Genomic DNA, 16,348 nt, shown 5'->3' with positions numbered 1-16,348 from the left:
TTTGCTGTGCAGAAGCTCTTTAATTTAATGAGATCCCATTTGTCAATTTTGGCTTTTGCTGCCGTTGCTTTTGGTGTTTTAGACATGAAATCTTTGCCCATGCCTATGTCCTGAATGGTACTACCTAGGTTTTCCTCTAGGATTTTTATGGTATTAGGTCTAACATTTAAGTCTCTAATCCATCTTGAATTAATTTTCGTATAAGGAGTAAGGAAAGGATCCAGTTTCAGCTTTCTACTTATGGCTAGCCAATTTTCCCAGCACCATTTATTAAATAGGGAATCCTTTCCCCATTTCTTGTTTCTCTCAGGTTTGTCAAAGATCAGATGGCTGTAGATGTGTGGTATTATTTCTGAGGACACTGCTCTGTTCCATTGGTCTATATCTCTGTTTTGGTACCAGTACCATGCTGTTTTGGTTACTGTAGCCTTGTAGTATAGTTTGAAGTCAGGTAGCGTGATGCCTCCAGCTTTGTTCTTTTGACTTAGGATTGTCTTGGAGATGCGGGCTCTTTTTTGGTTCCATATGAACTTTAAAGCAGTTTTTTCCAATTCTCTGAAGAAACTCATTGGTAGCTTGATGGGGATGGCATTGAATCTATAAATTACCTTGGGCAGTATGGCCATTTTCACGATATTGATTCTTCCTATCCATGAGCATGGTATGTTCTTCCATTTGTTTGTGTCCTCTTTGATTTCACTGAGCAGTGGTTTGTAGTTCTCCTTGAAGAGGTCCTTTACATCCCTTGTAAGTTGGATTCCTAGGTATTTGATTCTCTTTGAAGCAATTGTGAATGGAAGTTCATTCCTGATTTGGCTCTCTGTTTGTCTGTTACTGGTGTATAAGAATGCTTGTGATTTTTGCACATTAATTTTGTATCCTGAGACTTTGCTGAAGTTGCTTATCAGCTTAAGGAGATTTTGGGCTGAGACAATGGGGTTTTCTAAATAGACAATCATGTCATCTGCAAACAGGGACAGTTTGAATTCTTCTTTTCCTAACTGAATACCCTTGATTTCTTTCTCTTGCCTAATTGCCCTAGCCAGAACTTCCAACACTATGTTGAATAGGAGTGGTGAGAGAGGGCATCCCTGTCTTGTGCCAGTTTTCAAAGGGAATTTTTCCAGTTTTTGCCCATTCAGTATGATATTGGCTGTGGGTTTGTCATAAATAGCCCTTATTATTTTGAGGTACGTTCCATCAATACCGAATTTATTGAGCGTTTTTAGCATGAAGGGCTGTTGAATTTTGTAAAAAGCCTTTTCTGAATCTATTGAGATAATCATGTGGTTCTTGTCTTTGGTTCTGTTTATATGCTGGATTATGTTTATTGATTTGCGAATGTTGAACCAGCCTTGCATCCCAGGGATGAAGCCCACTTGATCATGGTGGATAAGCTTTTTGATGTGTTGCTGAATCCGGTTTGCCAGTATTTTATTGAGGATTTTTGCATCGATGTTCATCAGGGATATTGGTCTAAAATTCTCTTTTTTTGTTGTGTCTCTGCCAGGCTTTGGTATCAGGATGATGTTGGCCTCATAAAATGAGTTAGGGAGGATTCCCTCTTTTTCTATTGATTGGAATAGTTTCAGAAGGAATGGTACCAACTCCTCCTTGTACCTCTGGTAGAATTCAGCTGTGAATCCATCTGGTCCTGGACTTTTTTTGGTTGGTAGGCTATTAATTATTGCCTCAATTTCAGAGCCTGCTATTGGTCTATTCAGGGATTCAACTTCTTCCTGGTTTAGTCTTGGAAGAGTGTAAGCGTCCAGGAAATTATCCATTTCTTCTAGATTTTCCAGTTTATTTGCGTAGAGGTGTTTATAGTATTCTCTGATGGTAGTTTGTATTTCTGTGGGGTCGGTGGTGATATCCCCTTTATCATTTTTAATTGCATCGATTTGATTCTTCTCTCTTTTCTTCTTTATTAGTCTTGCTAGTGGTCTGTCAATTTTGTTGATCTTTTCAAAAAACCAACTCCTGGATTCATTGATTTTTTGGAGAGTTTTTTGTGTCTATCTCCTTCAGTTCTGCTCTGATCTTAGTTATTTCTTGCCTTCTGGTAGCTTTCGAATGTGTTTGCTCTTGCTTCTCTAGTTCTTTTAATTGCGATGTTAGAGTGTCAATTTTAGATCTTTCCTGCTTTTTCTTGTGGGCATTTAGTGCTATAAATTTCCCTCTACACACTGCTTTAATTGTGTCCCAGAGATTCTGGTATGTTGTATCTTTGTTCTCATTGGTTTCAAAGAACATCTTTATTTCTGCCTTCATTTCATTATGTACCCAGTAATCATTCAGGAGCAGGTTGTTCAGTTTCCATGTAGTTGAGCGGTTTTGATTGAGTTTCTTAGTCCTGAGTTCTAGTTTGATTGCACTGTGGTCTGAGAGACAGTTTGTTATAAATTCTGTTCTTGTACATTTGCTGAGGAGTGCTTTACTTCCAATTACGTGGTCGATTTTGGAGTAAGTACGATGTGGTGCTGAGAAGAATGTATATTCTGTTGATTTGGGGTGGAGAGTTCTATAGATGTCTATTAGGTCTGCTTGCTGCAGAGATGAGTTCAATTCCTGGATATCCTTGTTAACTTTCTGTCTCGTTGATCTGTCTAATGTTGACAGTGGAGTGTTGAAGTCTCCATTATTATTGTATGGGAGTCTAAATCTCTTTGTAAGTCTCTAAGGACTTGCTTGATGAATCTGGGTGCTCCTGTATTGGGTGCATATATATTTAGGATAGTTAGCTCTTCCTGTTGAATTGATCCCTTTACCATTATGTAATGGCCTTGATTCTTTTGATCTTTGATGGCTTAAAGTCTGTTTTATCAGAGACTAGTATTGCAACCCCCGCTTTTTTTTGTTCTCCATTTGCTTGGTAAATCTTCCTCCATCCCTTTATTTTGAGCCTATGTATGTCTCTGCGTGTGAGATGGGTCTCCTGAATACAGCAGACTGATGGGTCTTGACTCTTTATCCAGTTTGCCAGTCTGTGTCTTTTAATTGGAGCATTTAGTCCATTTACATTTAAGGTTAAGATTGTTATGTGTGAACTTGATCCTGCCATTATGATATTAACTGGTTATTTTGCTCGTTAGTTGATGCAGTTTCTTCCTAGCCTCGATGGTCTTTACATTTTGGCATGTTTTTGCAATGGCTGGTACCGGTTGTTCGTTTCCATGTTTAGTGCTTCCTTCAGGGTCTCTTGTAAGGCAGGCCTAGTGGTGACAAAATCTCTAAGCATTTGCTTATCTGTAAAGGATTTTATTTGTCCTTCACTTATGAAACTTAGTTTGGCTGGATATGAAATTCTGGGTTGAAAATTCTTTTCTTTAAGAATGTTGAATATTGGCCCCCACTCTCTTCTGGCTTGGAGAGTTTCTGCCGAGAGATCTGCTGTTAGTCTGATGGGCTTCCCTTTGTGGGTAACCCGACCTTTCTCTCTGGCTGCCCTTAAGATTTTTTCCTTCATTTCAACTTTGGTGAATCTGGCAATTATGTGTCTTGGAGTTGCTCTTCTCGAGGAGTATCTTTGTGGCGTTCTCTGTATTTCCTGGATTTGAATGTTGGCCTGCCCTACTAGGTTGGGGAAGTTCTCCTGGATGATATCCTGAAGAGTGTTTTCCAACTTGGTTCCATTTTCCCCCTCACTTTCAGGCACCCCAATCAGACGTAGATTTGGTCTTTTTACATAATCCCATACTTCTTGCAGGCTTTGTTCATTTCTTTTTCTTCTTTGTTCTTTTGGTTTCTCTTCTCGCTTCATTTCATTCATTTGATCCTCAATCGCAGATACTCTTTCTTCCAGTTGATCGAGTCGGTTACTGAAGCTTGTACATTTGTCACGTATTTCTCGTGTCATGGTTTTCATCTCTTTCATTTCGTTTATGACCTTCTCTGCATTAATTACTCTAGCCATCAATTCTTCCACTTTCTTTTCAAGATTTTTAGTTTCTTTGCACTGGGTACGTAATTCCTCCTTTAGCTCTGAGAAATTTGATGGACTGAAGCCTTCTTCTCTCATCTCGTCAAAGTCATTCTCCGTCCAGCTTTGATCCGTTGCTGGCGATGAGCTGCGCTCCTTTGCTGGTGGAGATGCGCTCTTATTTTTTGAATTTCCAGCTTTTCTGCCCTGCTTTTTCCCCATCTTTGTGGTTTTATCTGCCTCTGGTCTTGATGATGGTGATGTACTGATGGAGTTTTGGTGTAGGTGTCCTTCCTGTTTGATAGTTTTCCTTCTAACAGTCAGGACCCTCAGCTGTAGGTCTGTTGGAGATTGCTTGAGGTCCACTCCAGACCCTGTTTGCCTGGGTATCAGCAGCAGAGGCTGCAGAAGATAGAATATTTCTGAACAGCGAGTGTACCTGTCTGATTCTTGCTTTGGAAGCTTCCTCTCAGGGATGTACTCCACCCTGTGAGGTGTGGGGTGTCAGACTGCCCCTAGTGGGGGATGTCTCCCAGTTAGGCTACTCAGGGGTCAGGGACCCACTTGAGCAGGGAGTCTGTCCCTTCTCAGATCTCAACCTCCGTGTTGGGAGATCCACTGCTCTCTTCAAAGCTGTCAGTTTGCGTCTGCAGAGGTTTCGGCTGTGTTTGTTATTGCCCTGTCCCCAGAGGTGGAGTCTACAGAGACAGGCAGGTTTCCTTGAGCTGGTGTGAACTCCACCCAGTTCGAGCTTCCCAGCAGCTTTGTTTACCTACTTAAGCCTCAGCAATGGTGGGCGCCCCTCCCCCAGCCTCGCTGCTGCCTTGCCGGTAGATCACAGACTGCTGTGCTAGCAATGAGGGAGGCTCCGTGGGTGTGGGACCCTCCCGGCCAGGTGTGGGATATGATCTCCTGGTGTGCTTGTTTGCTTAAAGCGCAGTATTGGGGTGGGAGTTACCCGATTTTCCAGGTGTTGTATGTCTCAGTTCCCCTGGCTAGGAAAAGGGATTCCCTTCCCCCTTGCGCTTCCCAGGTGCGGCAATGCCTCGCCCTGCTTCAGCTCTTGCTGGTCGGGCTGCAGCAGCTGACCAGCACCGATCGTCCGGCACTCCCCAGTGAGATGAACCCAGTACCTCAGTTGAAAATGCAGAAATCACCGGTCTTCTGTGTCGCTCGCGCTCTGGATGTTATTCTTAATCCCTCTTTCTTTTTTCACTTTTCATTTACAACTTATACATAAGTCTTTAACGTTGCCAGACACACAAAAAAACTCACATCATTTTCTTTTTGTTTCTGTGCTCATATCATACTAAATCAAGTCACTGTCATCTCCCGTGGACTACCACACTAACCTCTTAACTGTTCCAATTTCCTCCACTTTTGTTCACATCATCTTAATTATTTAAAGACAAGCCAAAAGTATCTCTTTAAATATAAATCAGATTATGTTAATCTGCTTAAATCCCTTCATTGACTTCCCATTCATTCAAATAAAGTTCAGACTTGACAAGGTGCTGTATTATCTAGCTAATTCTGTATTATCACACATCTACTCTTTTTCTTCCCACTGTTCCTCTTTCATTCACTTACTTTCCCATAAAATAAGTATTAACTACAGGGCCTTGGAATCCATCAGTAAACCAAGCAGATGATCATAGTTTTCTTTATGCACCTTACTTACATTGTAGAGAGACAAAAGGCACAACAAAAGAACAAGAAAAACACAAGTATACTATAGGCAGAATTGCTTTTCCTGATAGTGCCAACTCCCCTTCCCCTTACAAGAAAAAACCTCAATAATTAATATAAAAAGTATTATTATTCAATTACCTTTAAAAATTTTGTCTAAACATTAAAAACTGTCTTACTGCCCACCCTAAATGTGTAGGAAAATAAAAAGTATAAAATATAACATCTAGTATACTATAAAATATTAAAAACATTGAGAATTAATGTTTTGCTTTATAAAAAACTTACCAGAAGTAGTTTGAAGTGTTCTTTTCTTCAAGTTGTATAATTTACAAAATAGAGTGAACATGTTTCTACGCCTTGAAAAATTATCATGTTTCGTTCTAAGTTTGCATCTTTTTCCATCAAGCTATCCTTTGTGTTTGCCATAATAGGAAGTATCTCTAGAATTCCTTTAATGCAAAGTTTTAACTTTTTTTTTTTATTTTGCTGGCACCACTTCCTGTGGGACATCTTTATTCTTTTGGTCATAGCCACTTTTCTCACTTATGCCAATAAATTTGCCTTCCCTAAATTCCTCTTGCTGTGTGTTTAGGGTCCCTGAAACAATGCAGCATCAATATTTCCACTGTCAGCTATTTCTTCTATAAATCTGCTTTATTCTATTTCAATGTCACTGATTTTGTGATTTATGCAATGAAGAGGTAGTGGTGAAGTTTTTATTTACATAATTATTATCAGTGATTATCCCATGCAAACTGAAATTTGATCAACGTAGTTGGGGGAATCATGTTATCTAAGTAAACTGTAATAAGAAAAATCCATGCATATCAGAGCCATACAAAGTGAAGACTACTTTATTATAATGCTATTAGTCTATGAGTACTAGGAAGAAAACAGTGGAGCAAAGCAAGAAGAAAGGAAGAAAGGAGGTGCTACTTTTGATAGAGAATCAAGCAATTTCTTTGTTAGCAGGTGACATTTGAGTGTAGCGTGGTTATTCTGGAAAAGAGCATTTAATTATATTTAATCATCCTGCCATCTATGCACTTGCTTGGCTTTTCCAAGCCTTTTTTTCTGCTGATGAGGCTTTGCGCTTATTCTGTCTTTGAATGAATTCTCTTTTTCAGCTGATTTCTTCTCACCTGCAATTTTGGAAGAAATGACATTTAAGTCCAAAGAGGATGATTCTAGGACTATTAAGTCTTGTATATAATATTTGTATCAAACATTTTACTAAAGCGTGTAATATGTGCATAAATAATAAAAGTACATATAACACCACAAATGAAGTAGGAAATTGTTAGCACCCCAGAGGCTGTCTTCAGTCCCCACCTACACTATTCCTTTCTGTCAAAAGAAAACCACCACTTTGACTTCTAACATCATAGTGTAGTTTTGGACTTTTAAATTTTCTATGTGGTAAATTGCATAGAATGTATTTCTTCTAGAAGACTTCTTTTATTCATTCTATACTGTTGCATGCATTAATAGTTTGTTCATCTCCATGGCTGTAGAATATTCCATCATGTATATATTCCGCAATCTATTCATTCCACTGACTATTGATCGATATGTGAGTTGAGATTATTATCATTAATGGTACTAAAAACATCCTTTTACACACTTTTGAAACATATATTCATGCATTGTGGGTAGTATATACATAGGACTAAAGTTTCTGGATGAATTGTATGTATGTGGACATGCAAAATGACAGGCAACACTGAACATTTCAAAGTGGCACAAATATACACTCTCAACAGCAGTATATTACAGTTTCAAAGGTTCTGCATCCTCACAATCACATGATATTACCAGACTATTTTTAATTTTAGAAAATGTGATTGATATGTAGTGGTATTTTATTGTAGTTTTAATTTACATTTTCTTGTCGACTAATACAATCAAGCATCTTTTCGTATACTTATTGGCAATTTGATGTTGTTTCTTTGTGTGACATGAGGATATGTTTTTGTTTAAATTTTGGTTGGACTCATTTATTATATTTTAAAAATTCCCTAAATATTCTGAATATGAGATTTCATGTGTTAGAAATATTATAAATGTATTTCACCAAGTTTTCTTTCACCCTCTTAAGGGTTTTATAAATAACTTTTTAATGTTTTTTGATAAATAACTTTTTAATGTTCACGTAGTCCAGTCAACCAATATTTTTCTCTATGGTTAGCATTCTTTGTAGCTGAGAAAGTTTTGCCTAGCCAAATATCATTAATTTCCATTGTAAGTCCCATAAGTTTCTTGGTTTACCTTTCACAGTTAAAACAAAGTAATCACCTTTCCCTGTGTTTCTGAAAACTCCGTATGTTATCTTTCTGAGTTAAAGTGGCCGAAGAGTTGTTTATGAGATTTGGAAGGTGTTAATAAGGTATCAGTCATCACGTTCAGAGAAACATCATTCATTAGCGATAGTAAGAAAGGGACAAAGATCCTTTGCCTGGACCCTATATGTTTGCTCCATTTGCTGCGTATCGAGCTCTCTGTCTGAGGGCTGATATTCGTGAGCAGGTGTCTCCAGGCCCGCCCTGATTTTTCACCCTGAATGTCAGCCACAAAGAGCCACTCCATCAGCTCCCGTGTGATAGTGCTGACCTGGTGCCTGGAACTGCCTATCTTCCAGATTTTTCTGTCATCTCCAACTCATTCATATGAGGGAATGAATTTTCTATGGCCCTTCAATTCCCCTTTCATACCTAACTTCCTCAGTTCTTCCTACATAGTGAGAGGTTTATAGTAGTTTAGCTACTAATCTGAGACTGGTAAACCTTAAAAGTTATTTTTATATGCAGTTTCAAACTGGGATTACTGTTGTGCACAACCATGCCCAGATAATTGTTTTATTTTATTTTACTTTTGTAGAAGCAGGGTATCTCTGCGTTGCCCTGGTTGGTCTTGAACTCGCAGCTTCAATGATTCTCCCTCCTCAGCCTCCCAAAGTGTTGGGATTACAACTGTGAGCCACGACACCCATCCCATTTTAACTTTAATTTTTATTTTAAAAAATCGTTTATTTTTTAAAGCAGCAAATATATTTCATTTAAAAAGAAACTGACAATTAAGTTATTAAAAGAAAAAATCCTCTTAGTTTAAGTCATATATTCTTGGTGACCTCTCCCTTTACTATCGTAACAAGGAAATTAAGCTCTCTATTTTTTCCTGAAGCTCTTGATGAAAGAAAACTTTAGCCGAATTATATTTAAAGGAGCTTAATTGAGCAATGAGCGATTCGTGAATCGGCAACCCCCAGAATCATAGCAGATTCACAGACTCCAGCGCAGCCACATGGTGGAAGAAGATTTACAGACAAAAAAAAAAAAAACGGAGGGGGAAATGACAAACATTAATTGGAAGTGAGGTACAGAATGGCTGGATTGGTTACAGCTCAGTGTGTGCCTTATTTGGACACAATTTGAACATTCAGCAGTGTATGAATGGTTGAAGTATGGTCGCTGGGATTGGCCAAGTCTTAGCTATTGCTACAGGTGCATACTACTAAGTTAGGTTTTCAATTTTGTCTGCCTGTTAAGCTAGGTTACAGTTCATTCACAAGGACTCAAAAATAGGAGTACGCAGTCCTTCTCAGGCCATACTTAGTTTGCTTTAACAATTCCCCACTTTTGGTCATCTGCTCAATTTTGAGAGATTGACCAAAATCTTAGTCATTGATGTCACTATCACCACCACAAATGGACTTATATGGTCTTGAAACCCACTGGGACTCAGTAGAACAGTGGATTTTGCAAGGAGGGAAAAAGGACTAAGTAGAGGGTATCTCTTTATGCTGGAATGTTCTGTTTATGGGAGAAAACCAAAACCTGGTCTGTTCCAGAATTTATATGTTTCCTTAAAGTCTTAGTTTGATTATATCACATTTAGCACAAGTGACTCCATTTTGTTTGGTTTGGTCTGTTGGAGTCTAGTGTATGAACTCAGTCCAAAACAATGGCCTCCCATAATTTTGTTTTAAAAAAAATCCCTCCTTTTCTGCAAGGGTCATATTTAAGTGAGAGTGTGACCTTAAGGCCTTAGCGCCACCCTGAGTTACCATGATTTTGGGTTTCCAGTCTCAGCATGTCATTCATAGGTTATGGTGTCTTCATGGTCACAAATTTCTTTCAGCTTTTGTCATTCCAGTTGAAGAGAGACCATTTGACAGTTTAGAGAGGGCTGCATGCAAACATTTAAAACCTTTGAGAGACTACAGCACGCAAGGGAGACTATTATTATGACTATGGGGAGAATGATACCAAGAGTTTGGAGTATGCTCCTTACACAGTGTCCCCATAAACCAAACCACCCAAAAATAAATAGATTAAAGAATGAACTAGATGAAGAGTTTACTCGCTTGACTAAGTAGTGTTTTCATTATTCACCTACAACCGAATTTTTATAATTTACATTTGATGTATTTCTTCATAGGCCCCAAGGGCCAGCTGCTGCACAGGTACTTTTCTGTTTAGCTAATTCTATTATTCAGCATAACTTTCATGCGTGACTTTAAAGTCTGTTGTGTAACCATAGCCTTTACAGTAGAATTTGCCATAGAGCCTGTTATGAGGGATACATTTCTAATTGTTGTCTCTTTTATTCTAAACCATGGAAAAAGGACATAATGAATGATGTCCATCTAGAAGAGGGAAGGTCACCTGGCAATGTTTTCTTTAACCCATGATGCAGGTTAAGAGGTGTTTTTACTGATTATGAGGTAACATAACTACCACAAAAGTTTCTCACCTACATTGGGCCTTCATCTTTTATCTATTAAAGTATAAGTTTATTCATGTTTAAGGCTGGCTGCAAACTCCTTTACAAATAAAAGTGTACCCCATAAGTGCTCATAACAGACCCCTTTTCCACTTTTATTGCTCGTAGAGGAATAAGGAAGAAAAAAATATTCGACGGTAAGAGTCTCATAATAGTAGGAAAGTCTTGATCCGTGATCTTGGGAAAAGCTGTTCACATCAAGGATACCATCTTCTCCCGGGGAAGTTTTAGCTTCCCTGGCTAGGTTTACCTTAAGGTTCTAATGGGTGTACAGTTTCAAGAGTGTGGAGGGACCCTTCTTAGTTGTGAGAGTAATTATGAACCCAAAGTTCAAGTTCCAAAGTTTTGCTGCAATGGGGATGGCAAGGATAGTCTCCTCTCTGATGTTCTCAGAAGATACGATCTTCAGCTTCCAGACTGGGAAGGGGTTGTCCTCAGTGACCCATAAAAAGCTTTCTTTACCTGGTGAAAATACACTGTAGCATAATAATCTACTATTACAACATCAGCCCTCTTGCATAGGAAAGCTTTTATACAACCAGAAAACATGCATTGAAAATGAGAATTGAATGAAATCCCTTTATAAATGTTTAAATGGCCCATTCGGTAGCCAAATGTACCTGAAGCTTTGATTGTTTTCCCAGGAATATGGAATCAAACATTGGTTTTAAACTATTTCCACAATGTGTAAGTCACCACATCAATATATTTAATTTGGATTATTTTATCTTTTCCATGGTGAGTCATGGAATGCAGAACCTTTAATAACAAAAGTTTTAAGGACTCAGGAAGGACAAGGCGGCTGTCCTGATTCTTCATGAGTCCATACTTAAGGTTGGACTTATGTCCACTTGAACACCAGTTGTTTCTCCAACATAGGTGCATAGCACTAATAACTGATGCATTATCATAGGTAATTTGACTTAGACCATGGAGTTTAATCAAATTGTATATCTAAACAATTTTAGTATTGGCTGATTTAACATGATAATCTGGCAAAGTATTTTCTTGGTATTTACTTAATTTTGTTCCTCTTGGGTTAGCAGTTTCATAAACCAGTCAGTCTTTTTATTAAAGTTTCAGGAATTATTACCCAGTCTAATTCTAGAGGAACTGGGGAATTCACAGGGAATTCTTACCTATGACAGGATAAGAGTGCTTTTCAGGTTCCTTTACATCCTTTCATGAACGTTTTTGTTGATTTTTTTGTTTTATTGCTTTGTTTTGTTTTGTTTTTGTCCCAGACGGAATCTCACTTTGTCACCCAGGCTGGAGTACAGTGGGGTGATCTGAGCTCACTGCAACCTCTGCCTCCCGGGTTCAAGTGATTCTCCTGCCGCAGCCTCCCAAGTAGCTGGGATTACAGGCTCCTGCCACCATGTCTGGCTAATTTTTGTATTTTTAGTAGAGATGGGGTTTCACCACATTGGCCAGGCTGGTCTCGAACTCCTGACCTAGTGATCTGCCCACCTTGATCTCCCAAAGTGCTGGGATTACAGGCGTGAGCCAAGTTTCATGAACCTTTTAAAAGACACCATATTCTAGGATTTTGTGTGCTTGTGAAATTTTCAGAAACTGCATCAGCATTAAGCAATTAACTGTGGAAATTACTTTAAATAGTTATAGTTAAAAACACAATAGACTAGGAAATTTGATTATTTCTATGGTCTAAAATAACTTAATAACCTCAATTATGACAGATAGCACATACTCAGACATATTAGAATTTTAGAAATTCCATATGGTTTGGAACATATATTAATATCATTCACTAAAATATAATCTGAAGATTGAACATTATTTTTATTTTGACAGTGCTTCCCATGATTTTTATACTAAATAAGCCAATGTCACTGTTGCATTAGTGCATTATTGATGTTAAACCCAATTCTTAATGAAACGTTATAGACGAATGTATTCAATGTATTTAATCAGTTTGATCGTAAGGTAAGAATTTTATAAACCTTTTATAACTCCTTACAATTTTTGTTAAAGAGCAGAATAGTGCTCTAAGAAAATCTATTGTGCTTTTATTTCAATGCTCAATTTACAGATGAACCAGATAATACCCCCTTAAATTTAGTCAATATTTTCACACATAGAATTTTTTACAAAGTTCATTTTTATAAATTCTTCCAAGAGTTGTTTAAACTTTAGCTTTATTTAATTTAATACAGTCTTTTAACCTTTTAATCTAGGCAGAAAAAAATTCACATTCCCATGATTTCTTATAATGCTTACCAAAAATACATTTCACTTTTCTTACACACCTTGCATGTAAAACTGTTTCTTCATTAGTCTAGATTACATGTTACAATGTTAACTTTTAGCCACTTTTACTTTTGGTGAAAACCTTGGAAAGTTCAGGATTTTAGAGTCACAGTGGCATTTTATTAAGCATTCAGGGGGCTTAATCACCTTTAAGTTATTCAACGTTTTTTGCATAAATTTCCTTTCATAAATTCTTTCTTGACTATACAGATCATCTAAGACGCTCTTGGACTTTCTGACTTGCCCTAAATATCCCTCTGTTTAAACAATCAGTCATTTTACTTTAGGACAAGAATTAACCACACAAGATCCTTTGTTATATACAATTTCTTTCTTTCTAGACTTCTTGGTATAGCTAGGGGACATGGATAATTCCACATGTCCCCAGGTCTTATCTAGAATCTAATGGCTCTGTTAGACCAGATGTCTAAATTTTGAAGACTTCTTAAAAATTTTACCAATAGTTTTTAAAACTATCTTTATTTCCAAAAAATTGCTAGCGTCATGTGAACTGAAAGGCATTAGTTTTACTTTTTTTGACAAAATATTTGATTTAAGTGCTATTTTTATTTAAGTCAATTAATTAGAGCTCATTTATATAAACATTACATACAATATATATGTATAACTACATAGACAGACGAACAGAAGATTACTACAATCGTTGTAAGAGTTTTCATTTGCCAATTTTTAAGTTTCCTAATTGGTTATTGGTTTTAGGGTGGAGTCCTTGGAAGAACAGGGGCAGGGAAAGTCCTCTGGTGCCTCTTGTTTCTCCCAAGGAGTATAGGCTGTTAGAGCTTGAATATCCACTTTTAATTAAGCTGATTTTTAACCATAGCACTCTTTAATAAAGGCCTTTTAAAATTTCTTATTACCTGACTTTAGCCAGGACAGATGGCCAATATTTCTGGCTTTTGAATTTTACCAGGTGTAGAGAAAGAAAAATTTAAGATAGTCTGTTGAGGAGAAGAGAATAGAAAAGGTCATCCAGATATTAAACCAGAAAATACCCACTTCCTGTTCCGAGAATCGGACCCAGGCTGCCCCTGTGAAAGGGCAGCAACCATAACTACTGAGCTATAGCATAGGGGAATTGCCATCACGCTTCCCAGAAGGAGTCTAGAATAGTTAATTTTGAGCTTCCAAAGGCTTTTAACTACTCAAGATGATTTTTAGAGATAACTAATACATGAATCCTAAAATTTCTGTTCCCTGGAAGACAGAGATCAACAGAAAGTATCTCCACATGGTTACAAAGTTGGACTCCCAAGGACATAAAACAAGATGGAGACATCATTCAGTTTTTTGTTTGTTTCAGGGACCTGCAGCAACGTTTGTTGCTAACCAGATTGCTGGGCCATCTTGAGCAGTGAACTTATAGGGTTCAAAGTGCATGTTTTGTCCTGAGGTATCCCTCCACACAGAAAAACAAATTCATAGCACAAAATACACCAAATTCATGACAGCTTGAGACTAGCCTCAGAAATCTTTTTCACATTAATGAAAACTTTACAGAGGAGGTACACAGTGACTTTTGCCAATTATTCAATGAGTTTGCAAAGACAGAGAGAATCCAGAAAGCTGACTGCTAAGAAATTCTTACCCTTTGCCTGCACACCAGGTTTTCAGGTTCCCTTTCCCTGAGCAGCCTGGTGACCCAGCTTGCTGCATCATTGCCCTGGGGTCACACTGCATCATAAAGGAAAGGATCTTTTTTTGTTCTGGCCAAAGCAAAACACATGTGATAAAGCATAGACATTAGCCACTCTGCTTAGCACTCAATATCAAACTGGCAAGGTTTAGATTTACCCTCAGATGGGCCCTGTCATCTTTAAACCAACCTCTGACTAGGAGTTTTAACATGTGGCCTTTGGGCAAGATGGCCATCCTGAGTAACAGAAAAGACAGAAAAGGAAAAGAAGAAAAAAGAAAGTATTGCTTGTGGCAGGGTGTGGAAGGCGAAGAGCTCAGGGAGATCAGAGCAAGACCTATTCATTTCAGCAACACTGAAAAGTTCAGGTGGCCACTTGTTAGTAGTGAAGGGATCTTTTCCAGCAGTCCTATCAGCTCTCAAGTTTTCCCTCTTAGGGAGAAAAAAGTTCCCCATGTGCCACGATCCTGTATATGTCTAATTCTGTCACCCACAGCTGTCAGCAAAGAGTGCAAGGCAGATTATTTCAAAGAGAATAGTAGTTAACATCCCAGAGTGCCAAACCCATTTTTAGCCAAAAAGGACTTTACTGAGAGTCCTCGTTTAAAAATGCACTTCAGTGGTGCGTTGTTCATTTGGAACATTCCACTGTAAGTTATTTTTAGTAAGATTTTGCCATTTCTGTAAGACTTCACTACCTTACAGGTCTAACGTATAAGCTGGAAGGAACCGTTTTCCAGAAATTAAGGATACTATGTTTACCTAAAATATTGTCTTTACTCTCAGATTTTCTCTATTAACTTAGCCAGTGATTTCTTTTCCTACCTAGCTGCACAAGAAAATGAAACAAAGGGGTAGAACACAAAAACCCCTGTGAATTTTCAAAAGCCAAATTTTATAACCCCTGCCATATTACTGCTTACTACCAGTTCCCTTCTGACCCAGTCAGATGTAAGAGGCTTCTAACTGAATCCAAGCCAGTTAATTCCTAAAACAAATCCATTCCTAGACCCTGTATAGTTTCTGTCATGACTCCAAACCCAGTTTAGATCAGAAAGTTGCTCAAAGAAACTCAGAGAACTCAAAACACAAACCTGTAAAACTCCGAAATCCAAGAGAGTGCTTACCCACAATGCCCAGCAGCTCTGAGGCACCCAAGTGGGTCCTGCAGCTACCTTGCATGTTCACTCTGCACACCTGGGGGTTGCTGGCAGCTCCACTTTGGATCCCACTTCTGACACCATCTAATAAAAGAAAAACTTCTGACAAATTAAATTTAAGGAGTTTAATTGAGCAATGAATGATTCACAAATCAGGCAGCCCCAGAATCAGAGCAGATTCACAGAGACTCCAGCACAGCCACATAGTGGAAGAAGATTTATAGACAAAAAAAAAAAAAAAGGAAATAATGTACAGAAATTGGAAGCGAGGTACAGAATGGCTAGATTGGTTACAGCTTGATGTATGCCTTATTTGAACACAGTTTAAACACTCAGTAGTGTATGAATGGTTGAAGTATGGCTGCTGGGATTGGCCAAGGCGTAGCTGTTGTTACAGGTGCATACTACTGAGTTAGGTTTTCAATCTTGTCTGCCTATTAAGCTAGGTTACTTACAGTTCATCCACAAGGGCTCTAAAATAGGAGTACGGAGTCCTTCTCAGGCCGTAATTTAGTTTGCTTTAACACTCTCTATACATACATTTATTGGCATATGCATGAAAATATTTAGTGCCTGATTTCCGTACGCTTTCTCCCCTACTATATGATGAGGCTGTCCATAAATAAATAAAGTGACATTTCAGAGTATGAAGACTTAGGGATTTTCAGAATCCCCAGTATTTTAACACTTGTTGACATGGCATGCAACTTAAAGGGGAAGGCTGATGCTTTCAAAATTGGGTACAACTTAAAATCAGCTAAAAAAAAGTATTAAATAGCCCAGTGTCCAGGATATACAGTAGGCTGACAGAACCAGAAACTCTGGATAATGAAAGAACAACATCAGCATTTTTAAAGCTGTCAAAGTGAA

The sequence above is a fragment of the Macaca nemestrina genome, chromosome 13 (genome assembly GCF_043159975.1).
Source record: "Macaca nemestrina isolate mMacNem1 chromosome 13, mMacNem.hap1, whole genome shotgun sequence".
Taxonomy (NCBI): domain Eukaryota; kingdom Metazoa; phylum Chordata; class Mammalia; order Primates; family Cercopithecidae; genus Macaca; species Macaca nemestrina.
The sequence above is the reverse complement of the archived record's forward strand: the minus strand, read 5'-3'. Positions refer to the sequence as shown.